At 42.6% G+C, this 26,687-nt stretch overlaps 1 pseudogene; it reads right to left on the bottom strand.

The window, feature by feature from the left end:
• LOC116463832 (cytospin-B-like) overlaps positions 1–26,687 on the bottom strand; it is a 109,240-nt pseudogene that overhangs the window by 61,594 nt on the left and 20,959 nt on the right.

Raw genomic sequence — 26,687 nt, 5'->3', positions numbered from 1 at the left:
ACACACACGCATATATATATATATATATATATATATATATATATATGATGTTCATTGCAGAAAATATAAAAATACAGACAAGCATGAATAAATTTTAAATATTCACCCAGAGATAACCAATGTTAACATTTATATAGATCTCTTTTGCAAAACTGAAATTATACTCCCGAGACTTAAAATCTGCTTTTTGACTTAACGTACTGTGCACATTTTTTCCTGTGCCTTTAAATAGATTTTCCCAACCCATGATTTTTAAGGGCTTTATAATATTCCACCATACACGTATACCATAATTTATTTAGTTGATTCCCCTATTGTTAAAAATGTATACCATTTCCAGTTCTTTTAAAATAATTATAAATAAAACTACTATGAACTTACTTGCAATTACATCTTTACAGGCATCCATGACTATATCCTTCACATAAATATCTAGAAAGACAATTTCTGTGTTAAAGAACATACTCATTTTTAAGATTCCTGATACACAGGGCTAAATTGTCCTCCCCAAAGGCAGTATTCATCTGCACTCCCAATAATGGTGTAGTAGGATTCTCATTTGGACCACCTTTTCATTTTAAAAAACTTCCAATATTGTAAGCAAAGAAATAGCATTTCACGCTGGGCACAGTGGCTCATGCCTGTAATCCCAGCACTTTGGGAGGCCGAGGTGGGCGGATCACCTGAGGTCGGGAGTTCAAGACCAGCCTGACCAACACGGAGAAACCCCGTCTCTACCAAAAATACAAAATTAGCCAGGTGTGGTGGCACATGCCTGTAATCCCAACTACTTAGGAGGCTGAAGCTGGAGAATCGCTTGAACACAGCAGGCAGAGGTTGCAGTGAGCCAAGATCGCACTACTGCACTCCCGCCTGGGCAATAGAGAGAGACTCCGTCAAAAAAAGAAAAGAAAAAGAAAAGAAATAGCATTTCATTCTTTCATTTGCATATCTTTGGTGACCAATGGGATTGAGCAATTTTACATTTAGTTTATAAAACAATTTCAATATTTCTGGCTATTTATAACCACCTACAATGCTTGTTAATGATTGAAACCAACCACTTTAACTTATGTAGTAGTTCACCACATTGAGCTCCAGGATCTACAGTCAGAGGTGGTTGTCTGAGCCTGTGCTGCAGAGAAGATGTTCAATGCTCTGGGAAGGCAGGGTTGCCACATTAAATCCCTTGGCAACACATGGGGGGGTGCGACAAACGCAGGCACTAAGATGTCCATGACTTCAAGGGTAGCCACTTTCCAGCTGCGATGGAACAAAGGTCAGGCAGCCATCACCTTTTGGGGGCTTTGAACCCTCACGCAGAAGCCCCATTTCCACTAGAAATAATAAACCTATGATGCAATGTTGGTTCAACTCTCCAATCTCATCACGCCCACTCTGTGCCAGCCAACCATCACCCTGGCCACAGAGCCTTCTTCTGTCCCCCTAACATGGCAAGCTCCTTCCTGCCCCAGGCCCTTGGCTCTAACTGCTCCCTGTACCTGGGATCCTTCCACCCCATCTCCACAGGGCTGGCTCTTCCTCTCATTCTGGTGCAGGTGTACACGTCACCTCCTCAGCAGGCCTTCCCAACCTGGAGCACCCCAGGCACTCCTGTTCATCCTGTGCAATTCTCTGCACAGCCCTTGGGCCTGTTCCCCTTCCCCTTCTCTTTCTTTATTGTCTGTCCCACTGCCTTTGACCCACCTTTTTCCTGGGGGTCTAGGCCTGGTTGCTGAGCACAGCATCCAGCAAGTATTTAGAATATATTTACTGAGTGCACACATGTGTGCACAGAGTTAGCCTGAAGACCGCCCCTCCTCCATCAATCCCTTGGACTGGAACTTGTTTGGTCATTCCACAGTCATGACTCACCTAATGGACTGTCTCAGGTTGGGGCTGAAGTTTCCCCATGATGTACCCCCCAACCCTGAAGCTGCCCTGAACTGAAAGTTCTGGATGCAGCACTGCCCCCGTCAATAGCGTCAACAGCAGCGCCCAGTCTCCAACACCTGCTCTTCCTGCAGCCTCAGCAAGGCTCCATTCATCCTCTGACTCTACTCCTCTGGGCCCAGTGCTTGCAAAATAAAATCATAAGCCCCTCAAATGTTGATTCAGCCTGGATTACAATGAAAAGATAAAACGTGAATCACAATGATGTGCAAGGAGTGCTTGGAGAAGAAACATTCCTGCTGACATTGAAATTCTCTTACTAAATTGTCTTTTCTCAATGATCTCACGTCAGTGACCTCACTGAAGGCACATAAAGGATGAGGCAGTTAGAAGATATTATACTCCAGCGACTATAAACGTACTGGGAGGAGAAGCATAATCAGAAGAGGGCAAAGGTCTTACTTGAGTTTAAACATGTGGTGCTTCACTTACTCATCAGAAATCACAGTCATTCTGTTCAAAATGTCCTGAGAAGGAGAAAGTAGCTCCCTGAGCTACTCAACCATCTGCTATAGTTTTTGGTTTAGTTTCTCATAAATGAAGTCCTTAACTATGAAGTATACTATGGTAGCAAGGCTTGCAAACAGGCTAGTTATAGAAAATAACATCTGCTTATTATCATACAGGATATAGGAAAATGGATTTCTGTTAAGAGGTAAATGAACTCAAGAGTCGTGAGGTGAATGACCCACTCCATGGGCAGTGTAGGGCTTTCTCTGTCAGGAGGCTTCAGAATCTTTAGGTCTGGCCTTGTAGGATGCTTGACGTAAGGGGTGCCTCTAGTGAATCCAAATCCAACTATGGAATCTTCATTCTTCCTTGGTGCCTGTGGGCTGACTGGGACAGGCCAGCACTAAAGCATTAAAGTGCTGAGGTTGACAACTGCAAGCGTGGTGCCACCGGGTCCTTTGTCCTCTCTCTCCTTGTCCTGATAGGCAGGAGATGGTCAGTTTGCTTTGCCCTCTGCCTTCCCCTTGCTGAAGGACCTTGGCCTGTAAGTCACCTGATGAAAGTGTGAAATTCAGCCCTAGGTCTCTTCTCAGTCCTCTGTCACTTCCCAAGAAGCATGACGAGGCACAGCTACCACACACCTCCATGGCTCGCACCTTGGCTGCGTTCCTAGGGCTCTGCCATGTCCTAGACTTTGCGGCTGACAATGGTGATGTGGTTGAGGTCATAGGGCAATTTTAAAAGGGTGAAGTCTGCCAACACTGGAGTGAACTTGGAATCAGATTCCTTCCAAGAGCCTCCAGGTAAGAGCCCAGCCAACACCTGGACACATGGAGCAGAGAACCTACCTGGGCTCATAGGGGCTTCTGATGTACAAAACTGTGAGCTGCTAAGTGGGCATTGTTTAAATGACTATCTTTGCAGCATTTTGCAGCAACAGAAACCTGATAGAGTGGAATTACTGGGACCAAGAAATAACAGAGAATTCCACAGTTCCTTAGGATCAGATAATTTTCCTGGCCTAGATGGTGAAAGAGTGGTGGTCTCTTCTTCAGGCCATCAATGTCTCCATCGTCATGTCCACTGTGTTTCTCATCTTTTACAGCATGCAGACGGCTGGCAACTGGAGACACAGAACTGGAAAGAGTTCTCTCAGGCTTAGGCATGAGTTTTAGATCAGAGGTTCTCAACGCTGTCTGCATGTTAGAATCACCTGAGTAGCTGTCCTAGGCAATTCTGTGGCTACAACGAAGTACCATGGGTGGGGTGGCTTATAAACAACACAAAGTTCTTGTTCACAGTTCTGGAGGCTGGACAGTCCAGGGTCAAGGCAGGTTTCGTGTCTGGTGAGGGCCCATTTCCTGGTTCATAGGTCACACCTTCCCATGTGTCCTCGCACGGTGAGAGAGGCAAAGCAGCTCTGAGGTTTCTTGGATAAGGGCTCTCACCCCAGGAGGGGACTGAGTCACCTCCCTAAGGCCCCACTGCCTAACATGGTCACATCGGTGATTAGGTTTCAACATACCAATCTGGGGTTGGGATAAGAGGAACACAAACAGACCACAGCAGCAGCTTTTTAGAAACCCTGGTTCCTGGGGTTCTCCACATTAGAATTTGATTCTTTAGATCCAGGGTTAGGCCCAGACACAGGTATTTTTAAAAGCTCTCTAGGTGGTTCCAATCCATAGTCCACATTGCGAACCCTGCCTGAGGGGCTGAATTATAAGACGCCCCTATGACTTCTACTCCCTGGTGTCAACCTGATGTTATTCCCAAGATTACCTATGGCAAAGGGATTTTACACATGTGATTAGCTGATTAATGAACTGATCCTAAGGTAGGGAGAAGATCGGGTGGGCCTGACCTAATCACATTGGATGTTTAAAGGCAGAGAGTTCTCTCCAGCTGGTGGAAGAGGAAGTCTGAGATTGGAGGCATGACCATGAGGGCACTGCCATGCGGGATCAGCCTCGATCTAGGAGCTGAGCGTGACTCCTGGCCAACAGCCAGAGGGAAAATGGGGACCTAGGTCTTACCACCATAAAGAGCTCATCAATCCCTGGATAAGCATGGATGCAGGCTCTCCCCAGAGTCTCAGGGTGAGGGCGCTGCTCAGCTGACGCCCTGACTTCAGCCTCAGGGGACCCTCAGTGGACAGCCCAGCCTCACAAGCCAAACTTCTGACCTGCTGGGAGCTAACGAACATGTAATGTTTACGTTGCCAAGTCTGTGATAATTTGTTACCCAGTGAAAGAAAACTAATGCAATGACTTAGATGAAAGCAATAAAAGTACTTGGCCATTTCTAGCCAAACTGTTTTCAAAGTTATGTTTTCCACAAGAGTGAACTTTGCTGTCACTTTACATCTTTTCTTTTCTGCTACAATACTGCTCTAATATTCTAAACTGACACGTGAAACCAGAGGACTTTAAAATTCTTAAACTTGGCCCATTGTAACTTCCTAAGGATTATGGATTCCAGCTTTGGAGATGCAGGTGAGATGTATGGACTCCCCATTCCTGCCCTTGCCTGATTCACCAGAATTGGCAAAGGGCCCAGGGAGCACAGCTAAGGTGTCACCCATGAAGGGGCGAGGCAGCTGTACCTCTTGATGCTTCTTGGGAGGTGACAGAGGACTTAGAAGAGACTTGGAGCTGAATTCTACACATTCATCAGAGTGTCTTTTTACCCCAAGATCCCCCAGCTGAGGGAAAGCAGAAGGCAAAGCAAACTGAGAATCCCTTGGCCTAGCTGAGGTATGAGGGCATCAGGCCAGGGACAGAGGACAAAGGACCTGGTGGCACCACACTTGCAGCTGTCAATCTCCAAACTGCAGAGCGCCCCATGTGACAATTTCTGGCCATGGCAAGGACCTCAGCACTAATGCTTTAGTGCTAGAAAGTCCCTGTTTCCTGCTGGCTGTCAGCCAGGGGCCCTTCTCGGCTCCTTCTCACGTGCTCCTCCCTCTTCAAGCCACTAAGAACACAAAGAGTCCTTTTCACACTTTGAATTTCTCCGATTTCTGCCACAAGCCAGAGACATCGCTTGGCTTCTAAGGGGCTCTGTGATTAGGTGGGGCACATCCAGACCATCTCCCTGTGTCATATAAAGGGATGGACATTATACTAGGGAGAGTCATGGGGGTTATCCTTAGAATTCTGCCTGTCACATTCACCCTTTTGGCTTTCTGTCCTTTCAGAATTCTTACTGGTAATTACATTCAAGATAGAGATTTTCCCATCATAACACAAAACTAGGAGCTCAAAGTAGACTTTTAGACGAAAGAAAAGGAGGTGTAGCGGTTCCCTGGGTCAGGGCTGCCTTTATCTTGGAAAACAGCTAACAGGCATCAGGAGCATGAAATGTGAAGACTGAGAGTAATTTGCAGGGCCTTCCTAGGAGTGACTTATTCCAAAAAGATCCCAGGGTGCCTGAGTTGAGCAGAATGTGTGGAAGGGTCTCCTAGGAGCATCATTTTGAGCTCAGTGAGGGCCTCACTTCATAGTGAGGGCAGACTCACATCCTTTCACTGGGTCTCAATCCTGGGCCACTCGAGATGTCAGGCAGCTGGCTCGGGGCTCGGCAGGTGGGTCTGGCTGTGACGCTTACTTCCCAGTGCTGCTGACCTGGGACGGCCACCATTGTGTCACTTCAGCTCCAATCACACAGTCACGGCAGTGAGGACCTCCTTACTCTGACCCTCCACACCTAGTCCTTGGTGGGAAATAAACCTTCATGCAGACACCAAAGCCCTTCAGGGAAGGGGAGCAAGTGCTCGAATGTCACCTCCCTGACCACTGTGTATAAACTGTACCATTCACCCAACATTCCCAATCCTCCTTTCCTGCTTTATTTCTCTCCACAGCAATACAACCTTCAAATACGGTACACGTTACTTTTTAATTTTAATTAACTGCCAGTACCCCTGAGAATTTAAGTTCCATGACAGCAGGAACTTTTGCCTGTTTCATTCACTGTGTAATCCCCAGCAACTGCAATTACCTGGAGCTGAAGAGGTCTCTCAATAAAAATTCATTGTTGAAATAATATATAATTCAATTCATTATTGAATAATATATTAACAAAGACCAACAGAAACAGATTACAGAAGCCAGAAATAAAGCTGCATACCTATGATCATCTGATCTTCAACAAAAACAAGCAACAGGAAAGGGCTTCCTATTCAGTAAATGATGCTGAGATACCTGGCTAGCCATATGCACAAGAATGCAACTATACACCTACCTTTCACCACATACAAAAATTAACTGGAGATGGATTAAAGATTTAAATGTAAGACCTCAAACTATCAAAAATACTAAAAGAAAACCTAGGAAATGCCCTTCTTGACATTGGCCTTGGCAAAGAAATTTTGGCTAAGTCCCCAAAAGCAACTGCAGCAAGACCAAAAATTGACAAGTGGGACCTAATTAAGAGCTTCTGGACAGCAAAAGAAACTATCAACAGAGTAAACAGACAACTTATAGAATGGGAGAAAATATTCACAAACTATGCATCTAATATCCAGAGTCTATAAGGAACTTAAACAGATCAACAAACAAAAAACAACCCCATTAAAAAATGGGCAAAGGACATGAACAGACACTTCTCAAAAGAAGACATACGAGTAGCCAACAAACATGAAAAAATGCTGATCGTCACTCATCATCAGAGAAATGCAAATCAAAACTGCAATGAGATGGCCTTCTCATCAGTCAGAATGGCCACTAAGAGTTGAAAAATAAAAAAAAATAAATAAATAAAAGTTGAAAAATAACAGACGCTGGTGAAGCTATAGAGAAAAGGGAACACTTATACACTGTTGGTGGGAATGTAAATTAGTTCAGCCAGTGTGGAAAGCAGTTTGGAGATTTCTCAAAGATCTTCAAACAGAGCTACCATTAAACCCAGCAATCTCATTACTGGGTATGTACCCAAAGGAAAACAAATCATTGTACCAAAAAGACACATGTACTCATATGCTCATTCCAACATGAGTCACAATAGCAAAGACATGGAATGAACCTAAATATCCATCATTGATAAACTAGATAAAGAAAATATGGTACATATATACCATGGAATACTACACAGCCATAAAAAGAAGGAAACCATGTCTTTTGCAGCAAGATGGATGCAGCTGGAAGCCATTATCTTAAACAAACTAATGCAAGAAGAGAAAACCAAATACCTCATGTCCTCAGTTATAAATGAGGGTAAACATCAAGTATATGGAGACAAAAAGATGGGAATAACAGACAGTGGGAACTCCGAAAGAGGTGAGGGAGGGTGGGGAGCAAGGCCTGAAAAGCTAACCACTGGGTACTATTCTCATTAGTTGAGTGACGGGATCAATTGTACCCCAAACCTCAGCATCACACAATATACCAATGTAACAAACCTGCACCCCTGAATCTAAAATAAAAGGTACACGGCTACTGGTTTTCAAAAAGACTATGAACCATCTGACTTTCACCCGTTCTTTTTGCCTTCCTAATTCTGAGAGAACAAGCCTATGAGCCATCTTACACAAACAGGTCTAGACAGAATATTTTGTGAAGAGTAAATGAAGCAGACACATTTTTATATTTCTAATCTTACAGAGATTTAATAACGAATGGAAAGTACTCCAGGCAAAATGAGTTTCGGGTTTCATTAAATGTAAAATGTTATGAAAACTAATATAAGACATTCAGAAAAACAAACAAAAAAAGCACTCCAGCAGGAAATACTATTCTTAGGATCATGACTGGAAACATCTTATTTTCTGTCTCTTCACTGCAATCTCATTACAATAAGGTTACATCAAAAATGTGAATTGCCTTTTCATATCCACTCTGGCAGCTGCCTCAGTCCATTTCTGTCAGGTGGGGGACAGCACAGGTAGCATCAGTGACGTCATTCTTTTTTTTTTTTTTTTCCTTTTTCTTGAGACAGAGTCTCACTCTGTTGCCCAGGCTGGAGTGCAGTGGCACGATCTCGGCTCACTGCAACCTCCACCACCTGGGTTCAAGCAATTCTCCTGCCTCAGCCTCCCAAGTACCTGAGATTACAGGCCTGTGCCACCAAGTCCGGCTAATTTGTGTGTGTATGTGTGTGTGTGTGTGTGTGTGTGTATGTGTATATATATATAATATATATACATATATATTATATATATATACTTTTTAATAGCAATAGGATTTCGTCATGTTGGCCAGGCTGGTCTTGAACTCCTGACCTCAGGTGATCCACCTGCCTCGGACTCCCAAAATGCTGGGATTATAGGTGTGAGCCACTGCACCTGGCCAGTGGTGTCATTCTTGAATGATTGCTCCTTTTAACTGTTTTCTTCAATTTCTCATTACCATTCCTATCTCCTTTATGCTAAATCTCCTGCTGGCAGCTGCCTCCCTCTGGCTTCTTATTCTTTCCCATGTCCTTGGCAGTGTGGCTGATGGGCTAGGGAGGCTGTAATCAAGGGACCTTCCTTCATGGCATGGTCCAGTCTGGGAACAGGGCAGAGGCAGAGTGGACAGAATAGCAGGAAGAACAAACAGGAACAAACAGGGGTCTAAGGCACGTTTATACTTTGGGAGCCTCTATTACTGGTCAGTAACATGATAGACCCCTCCCTCCCTCCCTTTTTTGAGACAGTGTCTCCCTCTGTCACTGTCACCCAGGCTGGAGTGCAGTGGAGCTATCACAGCTCATGGCAGCCTTAAACTCCTGGGCTCAAGTAATCCTCCTGCCTCAGACTCCCAAAGTGCTGAGGTTTTTTTTTTTTTTTTTTTTTTTTTTTTTTTGAGATGATGTTTCACTCAGTTGCCCAGACTGGAGTGCAGGTGTGTGATATCAGCTCACTGCAACCTCTGCCTCCTGGGTTTAAGCGATTCTCCTGCCTCAGCCTCCTGAGTAGCTGGGATTACAGGTGCATGCCACCACGCCCAAATAATTTTTCGTATTTTTAGTAGAGACGTGGTTTCACCATGTTAGCCAGGCTGGTCTCGAACTCCTGACCTCAGGTGATCCTCCTGTCTCGGCCTCCCAAAGTGCTGGGATTACAGGCGTGAGCCACCGCGCCTGGCCTCTTTTTTTTTTTTTTTTTTTTTTTTAAACATAAAGTGAAAAGAAGATAATGGCAAAGACACAAGATACATACACTCTGGGTAGATTCTGGTTTTAAGACATCTGACTGCTGATATGACAGAGACTCCCTGTTCTGCTAATTTACTATCTGGGCTGCATCTTGGCTGAGACTGGGTTTTTCCTTCCACCTTCTTTCTCTCCCCACCTCCCGAAAAAGCTTGAGGCTGGGAAGGGAGTGTTGTGGTGCCAGAATCGTCAGAAAGTTTGGCAAAATATTGTAAGAATGCAGTAGGAATTGGTGATTTTAAAGAGAAACCAGTTTCTATTTAGTGGGAAAGATACAACAATAAAGCTTTTACAGGAAAAAGTGAGACAATATGTTTATGATCCATGAATAAACAATTTTTTTTTTTTTTTTTTTGAGATGGAGTCTCACTCTGTTGCCCAGGCTGGAGTGCAGTGGCATGATCTCAGCTCCCTGCAAGCTCTGCCTCCCGGGTTCACACCATTTTCCTGCCTCAGCCTCGTGAGTAGCTGGGACTACAGGCGCCCGCCACCATGCCCGGCTAATTTTTTGTATTTTTAGTGGAGACGGGGTTTCACCGTGTTAGCCAGGATGGTCTCAATCTCCTGACCTCGTGATCCGCCCACCTCGGCCTCCCAAAGTGCTGAGATTACAGGCGTAAGCCACCATGCCCGGCCATAAATAAACAATTTCTTATACAGAATACAAAAAGCACTAACCATTAGATGAAAGACTGATAAATTAGACTTAATTAAAATTAAGAACTTTGTTCATCAAAAGAAAAAAATTTAAGGCACACTGGGAGAAGGTATTTGCCATATATGTATTTGACAAAGGACTTACGTGGAGAATACATAAAGAACTCTTAAAAGCAATAAGGAAGAGAATGACATCTGATTCTTAAAATGGACAAAAGTTCATATCCTGTTTACAGAGCCAATACTCACCCTCCCCACCGCCAAACAAACAAATAAAGTGGGCAAAAAACCTGAGCAGGTGCATCCCAGAAGGGACTATCCACGTGGCCAATTTGCATATGAAAAGGTGCTCAATCTCCACTGCCAAAAGAAAAATGCAAATCAAAACCACAATGAGACACTACTACACATTACCCACATGACCTCCAGTAAAAAGACTGATGCTACCAAGTGTTGATGAAAATGCACAGAAATTGACCTCTCATAAATTGCTGAGAAGACATAAATTATACAAATACTTCAGGCATCTGTTTGGTATTATCCTAGAATGTATGCATACCCTAAGACCCAGGAATTCCATTCCGAAGTATGTAACCAACAGGAACAAGCACATATGTGTTTCAAGAGACATCAACAAGAACATAACGGCACTATTCACCTTAGCCCCAAACTGGACTTGACTCAACTATCTATCAATAATAGAATGGATAACTAAATAATGCTATAATCCTACAATGGGTTACTAAATGGTGAAGAAAATGAACAAATTACAGTATAGGTGACAACATGAATAAATCTCACTGATTCAATACTGTGTAAAAAAAAAAAGCCCCCCTCCATCTCTGTACAGGGGAGCCTCCATTTTCTGCCTTCTCCCATCTTTCTTCCTATTAAACTCTCCGCTCCCTAAAACCAAAAAAATAAAAAAGATAGATGCAAAATTACATAGTTTTTAAAATTCCATTTGTAATAAAATTCAAATGCAAGCAATACTAACATAATATTTGGGGCTGTATACTTTTGTGAAAATCCATAAGGAGAATAATTGAGGACAATGGTTATCTTAGGGAGTAGTAAGGGGTTATGATGGGAAAGTTATAGGAAAGGTCTGTGGGAGCTGGGTTATCTTAGGGAGTAGTGAGAGGTTATGATGGGAAAGTTGTAGGAAGGTCTGTGGGAGCTGGCGATGCTCTTCTTCTGGATGCGAGTGGAGACTGTATGACTTTTCACTTCCTCATAGTTCAAGAGACTATCATTTGAGGCCAGGAGTGGTGGCTCATGCCTGTAATCCCAGGACTTTGGGAGGCTGAGGTTGGCGGATCACCTGAGGTCACGAGTTTGAGACCAGCCTGGCCAACGTGGTGAAACCCCATTTCTACTAATAATACAAAAATTAGCCAGGTGTGGTGGCTCACGCCTGTAATCCCAGCCACTCCAGAGGTCGAGGCAGGAGAATTGCTTGAACCTGAGAGGCAGAGGTTGCAGTGAGCCAAGATCACGCTACTGCACACCAGCCTGGGCAACAGAGTGAGATTCCATCTCTTAAACAACAACAACAAAAAACTATCATTTACATTTTGTGCATTTTTATCTTTGTGTATAGTGTTTCACATGCACAAAAAACTTAAACTTATACCAGATATTAATTCCTTTTCTGAACAGAAAACAGATACTGTCCTAGTAAACAAAAGCTCTTTAAACTAAATGCAAACAACCCTGAAAGCAATAGAAAGAAAATATTTGGAGAAGTTTTGGTGGCTCATTTATGTAGGGCCTTTATATGAATTAGGCAAAGCACTCTTCTTTGGGAGTGTAATTTAGCAAAAGCTGTCTCCTTGGGTGGAGGCCCCACTACAGCATTCTTTCATGCATTCCCACTGATCATAAAACCCACACCACTACCTCACTGACGCCATACCCACTAACAGTCACGCAAAGAAAACAGCCATTCTATATTGTTCTTCGGTGCTCTCATAATGTTTAACCTTGCCTTTTACTTAAAAGATTACAGGAACTGGCTTTAGGAGATCCAAAATATCCAACCAAGGTTGCAAGTATCCCACCTCAGGAAGGAATGCTAAACAACTGATTCATACAGCCTTGCTGCCACTAACCAGAGCACTAGGTGGCCCATTACTCAAGACAACCATTGCCAGCAGATAAGCTGACTCACGTCCCCTCCACTCACGTTCTCTACCCTGCCCAGCCCACATTCCCTACCTTGACATCAATTTCTGCACAATTGCCTAATAAAAGAAATCCCTATCAGCTCATTTCAGGGAGTCAGTCAGAGAATCCTCCCTCTCCTGTGCTTCCTCCCTTGTGCCTGGGCATATGCTCCAATAAAGCCTTGCTAGGAAAACTCTTTTGTCCTGGTGAGAATTTCTATTGCCTCAAGAGCCTAAGAACCCGTGGTCGGTAACACTTTGAGCAAAGGAAAAGGTCCCCCTTCCCTAGGGAGATGCAGCTCTGCATGCACTCATATGTTTGCTGGGTGGAGTGCAAACTGGCTTCCCGTTGCATATGCCTTCTGTCTAGGAGAATAGAAAGATGATAATTACATGCATATTGGCCCACCAAGCACAGGCACACATGGAACATGTACTGGCACAGGACTACTACTGCCCAGGGCTGGTGGAAGCTGGCTGACGTTGTCCCTTACCACATAACCTTCTGTCTTCTTCTGGTACCATTTCACTACAGCGTTGCACTTGAAACCGCCATATTCCTGGGCCAAGGCCACCAGAGGGTTTCTTCTTTCCACACTGGTTAGAGAGAAGAGCACATGTTAAGGAGAAGATGCTAATGTTCAGAATCCTCAAATTCACAAGAAATAAATGCCTACTTTAGAAAAGCACATGTCTAGTTTATTCAGCCAGAATCTGAAGAAACAACCACATTAGTTACATTAATAACATATTTGATGTCTCACAGTGTGAAATAAACATGAAATTGTGCCTCCTGACTGTCATGAGTCTGGGGAGAGTTTTGCTACATTTTGTTTTAAAATCCATCTGTTGCTCATCCATCTAGTCTTTTATTTGTGTAAATATAATTCAGGCTAGAACCTTTAATTCAATCTCATTTGAATTAAGGATATCTATACAAAAGCATTCTACAGGTTTCAAGACTATATCAGTATCTAAATAACATTTAAAAGGTAGAGACTGGCACAGCACAGTGGCTCACGTCTGTAATCCCAGCACTTTGGAAAGCTGAGGCAGGAGGATTACCTGAGCCCAGGAGCTTGAAACCAGCCTGGGAAACATAGTGAGACCTCGACTCTGAAATAAATAAATAAATAAATAAGCTGGGCATGGTGGCACATACCTGTAGTCCCAGCTATTCAGGAGGCTGAGGTGGGAGGACTGCTTGAGGCGAGGAGTTCAAGGATGTAGTGAATTATGATTATACCACTGCACTCCAGCCTGGGCAACAGAGCGAGACCCCCATCTCTAAAAAATAATAAAAAAAAATTTCAAGGTATATTGGAAGGTCATATTAAAAATACCAGATATCCTGCCATTGCTTTATCTCAATGAGATAAATGTAAAATTGAAATAAATTGATTTTACTAATTTAACTTTTCACCATGAAAGATAAAACATCAATAGCATATTAATATACACACAGCCTTCCTGTATGCATTTCTGGTATAATGAAAAGGAGAATTTTAGAATAGCACTAATTCTGGTTTTTAAAACCTCTTTTGATTATTTAAATCTCATGCATATAAACAGGACAATATATAATATCTGAGGCTTTAAATTAAACCTCTGAAATATATGACTTCATCTATTTGGGTGCAAATATAGGCTACATCCAAAAGTATAACAATAAGACCTAGCTTATTCATTCAGACTTTCATAAATCCTTTGACAGTACCCTTATTAGTAATTATAATATTTATTAAAAAGCTACTACTAGCTACTTGGGAGGCTGAGGCAGGAGAATTACTTGAACCCGAGGCAGAGGTTGCAGTGAGACTGTCTCCAAAAAAAAAAAAAAAAAAAAAAAAGCTATTACTCCAAAAGTAGCCAATTTTGTATATTGATAAACAATACATTCATATTGTATATGAATGAGCATACTCATTCATAAGTTTTACTGAGTGAAATGTTATGTGTGTTGCACAATGCAAGGGGCTGGGAGAGATACCAAATGTAAGCTGAACATTTACTGTCCACTAAATTACAGCATAAATGGAGATAAAGGCACATATTGTGCAGAAGTTATCCACACCACAAAGCAGTACAGAAATTAAACACTGGAAACAGTGTAAGACACCGAAGTCAGAAAAGGGAGATGTTGGCCAGGCATGGTGGCTCACACCTGCAATCCCAGCATTTTGGGAGGCTGAGGTGGGCAGATCAGGAGTTTGACACCAGCCTAGCCAAAATGGTGAAATCCCATCTCTACTAAAAAAAATACAAAAATTAGCTGGGTGTCATGGTGCATGCCTTTATAATCCCAGCTACTTGGGAGGCTGAGGCATGAGAATCCCTTGAACCCGGGAGGCAGAGGTTGCAGTGAGCCCAGATCACGCCACTGTACTCCAGCCTTGGTGACAGAGTGAGGATCTGTCTCAAAAAAAAAAAAAAAGAAAAGAAAAAGAAAAAAAAGGGAGAAGGGAGATGTCAATGCTGCCAGGTGTTAGCTATAACTTCATGAAAGTTTTGACCTTTAAATAAAGAGAACAGTATTTAGCACGTGAAAGGACAAAAGGAAGACAATTCAAGTTAGAACCTTATACACAAAGACTTACACTCAAATATGCTTGTGCAATATTGCTAAGGCACGGACTAAAACAGGTTCAGGTGGAGGGAGAGGCCGGGCCATTCTGGCAGGTAGGCAGGGGTGGTGCTAAGTAGTGGAGCATCTAGAAGATCAGGATGAGGAGTGAGGATGACAGAGTCATGGGAAATTTCTGCAAAGTCTGCAGCAGTATGTGCTCAGTGCTTCAGAAGATTAACCAACACGAAAAAGGAGGAAGACATGAGAGAGGAAACAGTTGAAAGAGGTTTACTGTAACCTGCATGACCAGGGGCACCGAAAAGGGAGGAGGTGACAGAGGTGTGGCAGCAAAGACCAGCTCTTAGTGACCACCCTGCTGGCCTTGCAGTCCTCTCCCTCTGCCAAGCCCTCCTTCACATCCCTGCAAAAGTCCTCCTTAAACACTGATTTCAAAATGCCTCTCTAATCCTTATATGCCACTGTTTTCTGATGACTCCTCCTTAAAATATGGGTCCAATCTCACTGTACCATAACTCACAAACAGGAACAAAATCCCACAAACTTGGTGGCTCCTGAGTGCTTTACCAAAATAAAGCACAAACCTCTTCCTTAGCAATGAAGATTTGCAACATGGCTCCAACCTGCCTTCCAGCTGGAAATGTCCTAGTCACCTATCCATCCACCCAACAAATACTGACAGACAGCCTACCATACATATATACGGAAGAGTCCCTGGCCTTAGCAAGCCCACAGTCTAGTCCAGACACACACTACCACCCACATTCCCTGAACTTCTACTTCTCTCTAGACTTCTTATGACAACTAACAACTCTCAAGTACTTTGTCTATTCAGTATTGTTTTTTTACAGCTCTTAATTTCACCTTGCACACTACTTACTGTCCAGCATCCTCCTTTTAAACTCACTGAAGACGGGCACTGCATCTTAATTATTTTCATGCAGCAAATATTTGTCGAAGTCAATTGGCCAGGAGAACAAAACAGAAGGAACAATCAAAGCTGATCAGCCCTATGTTTTTCTGATTTCTTACTGTTAGAGACATGATACCTGAAACTGCTTCGTGGTTCCCTCTTTCTTGGGGCCACTTCCACTTTCCCTCTAGTGGAGGTGCTCAGCAGTCTCACGTCCCCAAAGTCCAGAGAGGGGGGGTCTGCTGAGTGACTCCAGCAAGGAACTCTTGCAGAGGTGGGGGTCTGGCTTCAGTTCCTAGGTCCTTCCCTTTCGAAGATCTGTGGGAACGACCACATAATCACCTATTCCTGAAGAAGAGGCTCTTGATTGCCATCAAACATCATACTCTAGTACAATACAGTTCTCATTTTATCCTCAAGTATAAACATATATATGTTCTGATGTAATGAAAATGCAATAGGGACGTGGATTCTCCAGGCAGGACCACTACATCCTTTATAGGATGTATATCTGAATCAACTCTTGTTCAAAAATTATTGTGAATTTCAAGACGATGTCATCAGAGCATTAAACCAAGCATGCACCTTTCTAAGGACCTTATGAAATTGCCCTTACCTGGAGAAAGACATTACCTGCCCTCAGGTAATGTTTTGTTTTAATTGACAGACATCTGAGAGAGAGACAGAGAGAGAGTGGCAGGAAAACGCCTCATGTGATGATCAGGTCACAGGCAGCGGCAGGCAAGAATCTGGGAACCAAGAAGAACTATTTTACATGAGAAAGGCCATTCCAGCCACAGGGCCTGGTTCAGTAAAAAAGTAGAAATCATTCTGTAGCAGATAGAGCTGCAGATAAAACCCCTCAGACACCAAATTAAAGAAGGAAGGAGTTTATTCGTCCGGGAGCATCGGCAAGACTCCTGTCTCAAGAGCCGAGCTCCCCGAATAAGCAATTCCTGTCCCTTTTAAGGGCTCATAACTCTAAGGGGGTCTTCGTGAGAGGGTCGTGATCGATTGAGCAAGCAGGGTACCCTGACTGGGGGTTGCATACACCAGTAATTAGAACGGAACAGAACAGGACAGGGATCTTCACAGTGCTTTTCTTATGCAAATAATTGATTAGGTCAGGGGTCGATCTTTAACTACTAGGCCCAGGGTGTGACGCCGGGCTGTCTGCTTGTGGATTTTATTTCTGCCTTTTAGTTTTTACTTCTTCTTTCTTTGGAGGCAGAAATTGGGCATAAGACAATATGAGGGGTGGTCTCCTCCCTTAATTCTTTCAAGGCTCATTCTGCTGTCATATTAGTCAGAATCAAAACAGATAATGAAATAGACTGAATCCTCTAGATGGTATTTCTTTTTCTTTTTTAGATAAGGGGTTTCGCTATGTTGCCCAGGCTGGATTTGGACTTAACCTCCTGGGCTCAAGTGATCCTCCCACCTCAGCCTCCTGAGTAGCTAGGACTAAAGGAGCATGCCCTGATACCTGGCCAGATGATATTTCATAAAGGACCATAAAAATATAGAACAGGAGAAACCTTTCAAAGATTGTCTATGGTTATAGGGGAAACTGGAGCTAAGAGAACTAAGTGCCTTGTTTAGAGCTACACAGCAAACCAGAGACCAGGCCCACAGTTGCTGCCCATGACCCACAAATACTCACGGAAGAAAACAATCCTTCTACAGCTCACAGCCACCAATTATGGGTACTAAAGTTGGGAGTGGGGCTAATTAGCTCTAAATAGCAGAGAAAAACAGTATTTACATCACTAAAGAGAACAAAAACAGCCCATTAATCCCTGTTTCTGCAGCTTCTGATGACCTCAGTGTTGACAAGCAACTTCTGGGGATTGCTGGAAGCAAGCAATTGTCACTGTGATCCTTTGTTATTACAGTAAATAGAATCATCCAAGCAGACAGGTGCCTGGAGGGGGCTAAGTGGGGAGTATCGTCAATGAGGTATTTACTTCAGGGCAATAGTTGTTGTGGTCTCAACTTTAGTATGCATCTTGGCAATTAAAAGAATGGTTTTTTTGGCCAAGCATGGTAGTTCACATGCTTTGGGAGGCTTAGGTGAGAGGATTGCTTGAGGCCAGGAGTTCAAGACCAGCCTGGGCAACAAAGCAAGACCCTATGTCTTAAAAAAATCAGCAACAAAGTTCCTGTCTCCCTAGCACAAGCACACTAAGAGGTGGAGCTGGCAGGAGATAAGACATTTATTCCTTGTGTCGGCTGCACTGCTGGATCTAACGTCCATGACACGTCCATTATTCTGGGGTTGAAACTGCAGTAAATCAAAAGTCTTTTATGTTTATATAATTTACCTGAGAGGGGAAGGTCAGGAAGGTCCAAGCATTGAGTCATCCCTTTGCTGGCCGACCGCACACTGCTCTAAGCCAGATGCCTCTGTAAAAACCGGGGGGGGGGGGGGGGACCAGAATGGTGAGCTTGTAACATCAAGAACAGCACCAACACAGGTGCGTGTGTGTGTGTGTGCGCGTGCGTGTGTGTCCAACAGTTCTTAAACACAGTGGAATAACTGGGAGAGTTTTTAATTAACTCATTTATTCAAATAGGTAATATATGCAATAGACACAATCCTCAAAAGAAACAAAAAGGGCAAATAGTGAAGAGAAAGTCTCCCTTTCATTCCTGCACCCCAGTTCTCCTTCCCAAGAGTACTCATTACTAATCAGCTTTGTGAATCTTTCCTGGAACGTTCTCTATATTCAAGGATGTGTGTAAAAGCATTCTATTTTGAATGGCCAACAAGTATATGAAAAGATGCTCAACATCACTAATCATCAGGGAAATGCAAATCAAAACCACAGTGACATGCCACCTCACACCTGTTAGGAAGGCCATCATTAAACCCAGAAAAAAACAAGTGCTGGTGAGGAGGCAGAGAAACCCTTGTGCACTGTTCATGAGAGCGTACAATGGTGTAGCCATTATGGAAAACAGTATGGAGGTTCCCCTCAAAAACATAAAAATAGAACTATCAAATGATCCAGCAATGCCACTTCTAGGTATTTATCCCAAAGATGTGAAAACAGAATCTCAAAGAGATATTTACACTCTCATGATCACTGTGGTGTTATTCACAAAAGCTAAGAGGTGGATGCAACCCAAGTGTCCACCACCAGATGAATGGATGAAGAAAAGATGGTATATAATATACAATGGAATATTATTCACCCATAAAATGGAAATATTATTCACCCATAAAAAGGAAATCCTGTTCCATGCTACAACATAAATGAGCCTTGAAGACATTATGCTAAGTCAAAGAAGCCAGTCACAGAAGGACAAATGTTGCATGATTCCATGTATGTGAGTGTATTAGTCCGCTTCACGCTGCTATAAAAACAAGTCAGTTACCTCCAAGATACAATGGGAGTACAGGCATTAATAAATGCTCCTGTTCCAAATGGGAGAAACTGACCAAAATAAAGAAGCCACAGGCCCCATGCAAGTCCAAAACCCGGTGGGGCAGTCATTAAATCTTAAAGCTCTGAAACGATCTCCTTGACTCCATGTCTCACATCAGGTCACACTGATCCAAGGGGTAGGCTCCTATGGTCTTGGGCAGCTCCATCCCTGTGGCTTTGCAGGGTACAACACCCCTTCTAGCTGCTTTCATGGGCTGGCGTTGAGTGCCTGTGGTTTTTCTGGGTGCACGGTACACACTGTCAGTGGATCTACCATTCTGGGGTCTGGAGGACGGTGGCCCTCTTCTCACAGCTCCACTAGGCAGTGCCCCAGTGGGGGTTCTGTGTGGGGGCACCAACCTCACATTTCTCTTTTGCCCTGCCCTAGTAGGGGATCTCCATGAGGGTTCCATCCCTGCAGCAGACTTCTGACTGGTCATCCAGGCATTTCCACACATCCTCTGAAATCTAGACAGAGGTTCCTAAACCTCAGTTCTTGACTTCAGTGTACGCACAGGCCCGACACCACATGGAAGCCACCAAGACTTGGGGCTTGCACCCTCTGAAGCAATGGCCCAAGCTGTACATTGGCCCCTTCTAACCACCACTGGAGCTAGAGCAGCTGGGACACAGGACACCAAGTCCCAAGGCTGCACATAGCAGGGCGGCCCTGGGCCCAGGCCACAAAACCATTTTAACTCCTAGGTCCCTGGGCCTGTGATGGGACAGGCTGCCACAAAGATCTCTGACATGTCCTGGGGACATTTTTTCCCACTGTTTTGGTGATTAACATTCGGCTCCTTGTTACTTATGTAAATTTCTGCAGCTGGTTTGAGTATCTCTCCAGAAAGTTGGTTTTTCATTCCTATTGCACTGTCAGGCTGCAAATATTCCAAACTTTTACGCTCTGCTTCCCTTTCAAACATAAGTTCCAATTTCAGATCAATTTCTCTCAAGTTCAAAGTTCCACAGATCTCTAAGGCAGGGACAAAATGCCATCAGTCTCTTTGCTAAAACACAGCAAGAGTGACCTTTGCTCCAGATCCCAATAAGTTCCTCATCCCCATCTGAGACCACCTCACCCTGGACTTCATTTTCCACATCGTATCAGCATTTTGGTCAAAACCATTCAACAAGTCTCTAGTAAGTTCCAAACTTTCCCACATCTTCCTATCTTCTTCTGAGCCCTCCAAACTGTTCTAACCTCTGCCTGTTACCCAGTTCCAAAGTCACTTCCACATTTTCAGGCTATCTTTATAGCAGTACCCGACTCTACTAGTACAAATTTACACTATTAGTCAGTTTTCACGAGGCTATAAAGACCTTCCCTGAGACTGGGAATTTATAGAGTAAAGAGGTTTAACTGACTCACAGTTTCGCATGGCTGAGGAGGCTTTAGGAGATTTACAATCATGGTGGAAAGGGAAATAGGCACCTTCTTCACAAGGTGGCAGGAGGGAGGTGGGGGAAGGGGGTGACAGAGAAAGAGAGTGCGTGTGGAGGAGGAACTGTCAAACACATAAAACCAGGAACTGTCAAACACTTATAAAACCATCAGATCTCGTGAGAACTCACTCACTATCACAAGAACAGCATGGGGGAAACGGCCCCCTTCACATCCCACCAAGTCCCTCCCTAGACACATGGGGATTACAGAGATTACAATTCGAGATGAGATTTGGGTGGGGACACAGAGCAAAACTGTATCAGTGAAGAATCTAAAGCAGTCAAACTCACAGAAGCAGAGAGTAGAGTGGTGGCTGCCAGAGGCTGTGGGGAGGGCAAGTGGGGAGTTGTTCAGTGGGTACAGTTGCAGTCAAGCAAGATAAAAAAGTTCTAGAGGACAAAAAGATGGCAACAATAGACATTGGAGAGTGGTAGAATGGGGAGGGGGACAAGGGTTGAAAAACTACCTATTGGATACTATGCTCACCACCTGAATGATGGGATCAATTGTACCCCAAACCTCAGCATCCCACAATATACCCATGTAACAAACCTGCACATGTACCCTGAATCTGAAATAAAGTTGAAATTTTAGAAAAAGTTTCTGGAGATCTGCTGTACAACATTGTGCTTATAGTTAACCGTACTTAAAAATTTGTTAAGAGGGTAGTTTTCATGGTATATTTGTTCTACCCCCATTAAAAAAAAGCATTTTAGAATGCAGGTGAGAGTGATATTATTCAAGGAAAAACCTTGAAGAAAAACCCTCTGTTATTCTAAAAACACAAATGTTATCACAGGATTCCATTGCTTTGCATACCGCTTTGCTTCTTTCACTTACTGGTCATTCTCTACCTACCTTCTTGGTGGCTTCTCATGGGAAGTGTCACACAAGAGGCCAAGCACAGGGCTCTGAGGCCAGATAGCCACCAACTAGCTGCAAGACTCTGGGTTACTTCATTCTCTGTGCTTCATTTTCTTTATCTATAAAATGGCACTGATATAAATAGTACCTACCCCAGAAGATTGTTGGGGGGATTAAATGAGTTAAATCTGGTCGGGTGCGGTGGCTCATGCCGGTAATCCCAGCACTTTGGGAGGCCGAGGCGGGTGGATCACTTGAGGTCAGGAGTTCAAGAGCAGCCTGGCCAACATGGTAAAATCCCATCTCTACTAAAAAAATATAGAATTAGCCGGGTGTGGTGGTGCACACCTGTAATCCCAGCTACTTGGGAGGCTGAGGCAGGAGAATTGCTTGAACCCAGGAGGTGGAGGTTGCAGTGGGCCAAGATGGTGCCATTGCACTCCAGCCAGGGCAACGAGCAAAACTCCATCTCAAAATAAATAAATAAATAAATAAGAGTTAAATCCAGTTAAAACAATCAAAACACGGCCTGGTACATAGTAGACATTCAGTAGATTTTAGCTATTTTCATTGCCATAATTTATTTGATTGATTCTGTTAATACTGGCATTGATATTGATTTGAGTATTAGGAAATGAACATCCTGGTACATCTGTCTGTGTACATGAGTGAGCAGGGCCATTGTGAGGCTTTCCAAAGCATTCTTTCCCTCAGAGGTCCTACTCCACATCGCATTAAACATAATTCCATGTATCCATGCCCCACATAAATATAATGGTATACAGTTTTCAAAAGTAGTTTTAGATCTTGTTTTTGAAATGAGCTGAACAAAAGTGACAACATGGGGCATTCCTATCTCATTCACAATCTTGTGGGAAAACGTCCAATATTTCACCATTAAGTATGACGTATGATGTAGATATATAATAGAGACCCTTCATCAGATTAAGGAATTGCCCTTCTATTCCTAGTTTTCTAAGACTTTTCATTAAGAAAGGTATTAATCTTTATTGAATATATTTTACTGTCATCTACTGAGATGACTGTATACTTTTTATACCTTTGTTAATGTGGTAAATTAACTCTGGTTGGTTTCAGTAGTTAAAACCACCTTGCATTCCTCGAATAAACCCAATTTAACATGATCTTTTAAATGTATCTCTGAGGCCAGGCGCAGTGACTCATGCCTGTAATCCCAGCACTTTGGGAGGTCAAGGTGGGCAGATCATCTGAGGTCAGGAGTTCGAGACCAGCCTGACCCACATGGAGAAACCCCACCTCCACTAAAAATACAAAATTAGCCAGGCGTGGTGGCGCGTGGCTGTAATCCCAGCTACCTGGGAGGCTAAGGCAGGACAATCACTTGAACTTCGGAGGCGGAGGCTGTAGTGAGCCAGGATCGTGCCATTGCACTCCAGCCTGGGCAACAAGAGTGAAACTCCATCTCAAAAATAAATAAGTAAAAAATAAATAAATGTATCTCTGAATTAGGTTTTCCAAGATTTTGTTCTGGATTTTTGCATGGAGGTTCATGAGAGAGACTGACCTTTTAATTTTCCTGTCTTTTAATGTCCTTGCAAGAATTAGGTATCAAAGGTATACCTAATGGCCTCTTAAATGATCTAAGAAGGTTTACCCTTTTTTCTAGTCTTTTTTCTAGTCTCTGTATGAATATGTAAGATTGGTGTTATTTCTTCCTTAAATGTTTGGGAGATTTCATGATGAAACTATCTGGGCCTCCTGGCATTTCCTTTGAGAAAAATATTTAAATTACAGACTATCAGGATTTCCTACTACTTTTTCTTATGTCAGTTTAGTAAGTGATGTTTTTCTAAGATTTTGACCATTTCATCAACATTTTCTAATTTATAGAGTAGTACTATACAGAGCAGTAATCTGTAATCTCCTCATCACTGTTTTCATAATTATGGGATCTTTAGTGATACACCCCTTTAAAAACTCCTGATATAGCTAATTTATGCCTTTTCTTTATGTCAGCCTTGTCAGAGGTTCGTCAATTTTAATAATCTTTTAAAAAAACAAACTTCATGCAGAACTTTTTAAAACAATCTTTTCATCACAAGTACACTGGTAAAAAAGAAATCTGTTTTTGTTGGACTGAAAGCATCTTTCTTTTGTGTTCACCTTTGAAGGGTATTTTCACCAAGTACGGTATTCTACGAAAGCAGGCATTCCTTCTGCATTTTGCAGATGCCACTGCATTGTCTTCTGGCTTCCATCATTTTTGTTGAGAAGGCAGATGTCAGTTTTAGCTCTTGCTCCTTTGACATTAAGGTTTCTTTTTTCCCTTTGAGTGCTTTTACTGTGCTTTCTCTTTCATTACTAGCAGTTTTAGCCTAATGTGTCTAGGTGGTTTTCTTTGCATTTACTTTGCTTTTGGTTCATATTGTTCTTGAATCTAGGGCTTGACATCTGTTTAGTTTTCAAAATTCTTGGCCATTATCTCTTCCAATACTGCTTCTGCCCTATCTGTCTTGTTTTTCTTGTTTTCCCTTTTAGGGACTCCAATTACACATTAGATCTTTTTGCCCCATTCCATATAGCTCTTACGTCCTTTTCTCTATTTCCTATTCTTTGTTTTCTCTGCGCTTCAGTTCAGATATTTCTATCAACTTGTCTTTAGTTCCTTTAGCCTCTCTGAAAATGTTTAATCTACAGGTAAACTTTGTTGAGTCTTAAATTTAGGCATTTTATTTTTAAGTTATAACATTTCTAATGGATTCTTTTTCATAGATTGTGGTTTTCTGCTGAAATTATCCACCTTGTTACTTATTTTCTTTACTGGATTAATCTCAGTTGTTTTAAAGTCCGTGTCTAATATCTGGATCTCCTGTGTCTGTTTCTGTTGCCTATTTTTCTCTTGTTTTTTCATCATTTGGTATTATCTATTTGTATACTTAGTATTTTTAAAATTGACTATGACACCATATTTTTTTTAATGTGGCTATAAGTTGAGGTTCTGGATGATGTAATCTTCATTCAAAGAGTATTTATTTCTGAGTCCAGAAGGCAGTAAGATAGGGAAAGATCACTTAAATTCAAACCCATGTTTCTATGGGTTTTAAGACTGAACAAATAAAAGACTTCTTTAAGATGTTAAGGAAGAATATTTTCATAATCTAATAGCTAGAAAGGTCTTTTTAAGGCAGGAAACAAAACACTTAAAATCATAAAGGAAAGCACTCAACACAACATGCAACATTTTTCTTCAGTAAGATATAACTTCAAACAAAGTTCAAAGATAAAGAAAATAACAGCATTACATATAAAAAAGTTAAAAAGCACAATATATCAAGATTTCTTACAAATAGGAAAAAGACTAATACCTCAAAATAAATACAGGCAAAGTATGTAAGTTTTCATTCACACATAGAAAAGATAGATAAACGGTCTGTAAACATATGAAGAAGTGCTCAACCTTACTGAAGGACAAAATCAAGATATTATTGTTCATTTAATCTTTAAAATTTATAGAGTGTGAAAATTCTGGGAAAACAGTACCTTGCATGCTATGAGTGGGAGGGTAAACTGAAGGGCAATGTGTCTGTCAAGTTTTTCAACGTGCCAGGACAGGTCAAATACACTTCCTTTTCTAGGACTCCATTTTCCTTTTCTAGGAATCAATGTGTGGAAGATCTCAGGACAGGCTCACTTGATTCCATCCTTGTCTCTTTGAAGGGTAACTTACTGACTTACATGAGACTAGAAAGCTAAGGGGTGTATTTGCCAAAGTCCTTAAAGCTTGGCTCATCAAGTGGCTTAGTTTCTGTCAAACAGGCCCCTTCTCAGAGGATGTGGAAGGTATAGGGAGTAGAAGGCTGCCCTTCTGCAGCTTCTCCTGGCAATCATGGCTGGGAGGGCATTTGCTGTTCTGTGGCAGGGAAGTGGAGATTCTTGGGTCTGTTCCACCATCTTCTGGGCAGTATGAGGCAGGCACAGAGCATGGTGTGCTGGCATGGACTACACCTGTGGCTGTGTGGTCCCAAGGCTGATCCTAGATCTTGGCAGCAGTGGTGGACCTGGGCATGTACCTACAGAAAGACTTCCTGATTCCGGCAGGAACAGAAGCTCCTTTACTGGACCAGCATTGAGATGCTTTGGGAACCCTTCCTGGAAGTTCAGTGGACGGAGCCTACTGCCTTCTCCAGCCCTTCCAGTACCAAATGCCCTGGATTAAATCCCTTTCTGCTTAACTACAGTGATCTCTCATATTTGCAAATGAATCTTGATCCACCCTTATGCAGAAATAGCCCCTTTAGTGGTCAAAAAACTGCATAAGGATCTTCACTTTATTGTTTACCCCAAGTAATCTAAAATCTATCAGTAGAAGTATGGCTACATAAATTGATGTGTATTATGTAACCTTTACAAAAAGGAACCATTTCTCCAAATGTTGCAATGTAAAGGTGTCTCAGACATATTCCTTTATTCATTCAACAAATATTTGTTGAGCTTCTATCATGATGTGACCATGTTTCACTCCCTGTTATCGACAAAAGATATGTTAGCAAGCAAAATAAACAAAAATCTTGGTCCTCACGGAGCTCACATTCCAATGATAAAGTGAAATGAGTAAGTATTGGACTAATGTGTAGTATAATCCAATTTACACAACACACCCTCTCTCTACACACACAGACACAGACACACACACACACATACGTATAAAGAAAAACACCTAGAGGGATATAGAACAAACCATGAGCAGTGGTTATTCCTGGGGCTCATCTACCTGGCAGGAGAGACAGCAGCTGCTGGGGAGGTCCTCATTGGTATTTCACTTAGGGGGCTTCTAAGGGCCTTATGGACAGAAGTATTCTGTCCAGTTCCACTTGCCAAGAAAAGAGATGGGAACATTTACATGTTGTTCCAGTTCAAAATAGCAAATAATACTTTTTGATTTACCTTTTTGGTGACTTGAGAAGTATTCCATGGTGTTTAGTGTTGTATTTATTATCCTTTTCTCCTCTGGACTAGAGCTGAATTGGAGAAATGGGAGGGGAGGAGGAGTTAGCTGAGTGGAGGCCAGTCCTAGATGTAGGACAACTGAGTAAAGCGAAAATGT

Source organism: Hylobates moloch, unplaced genomic scaffold (genome assembly GCF_009828535.3).
Source record: "Hylobates moloch isolate HMO894 unplaced genomic scaffold, HMol_V3 SCAFFOLD_70, whole genome shotgun sequence".
Taxonomy (NCBI): Eukaryota; Metazoa; Chordata; class Mammalia; order Primates; family Hylobatidae; genus Hylobates; species Hylobates moloch.
This window is presented reverse-complemented; position numbering and strand designations above follow the sequence as displayed.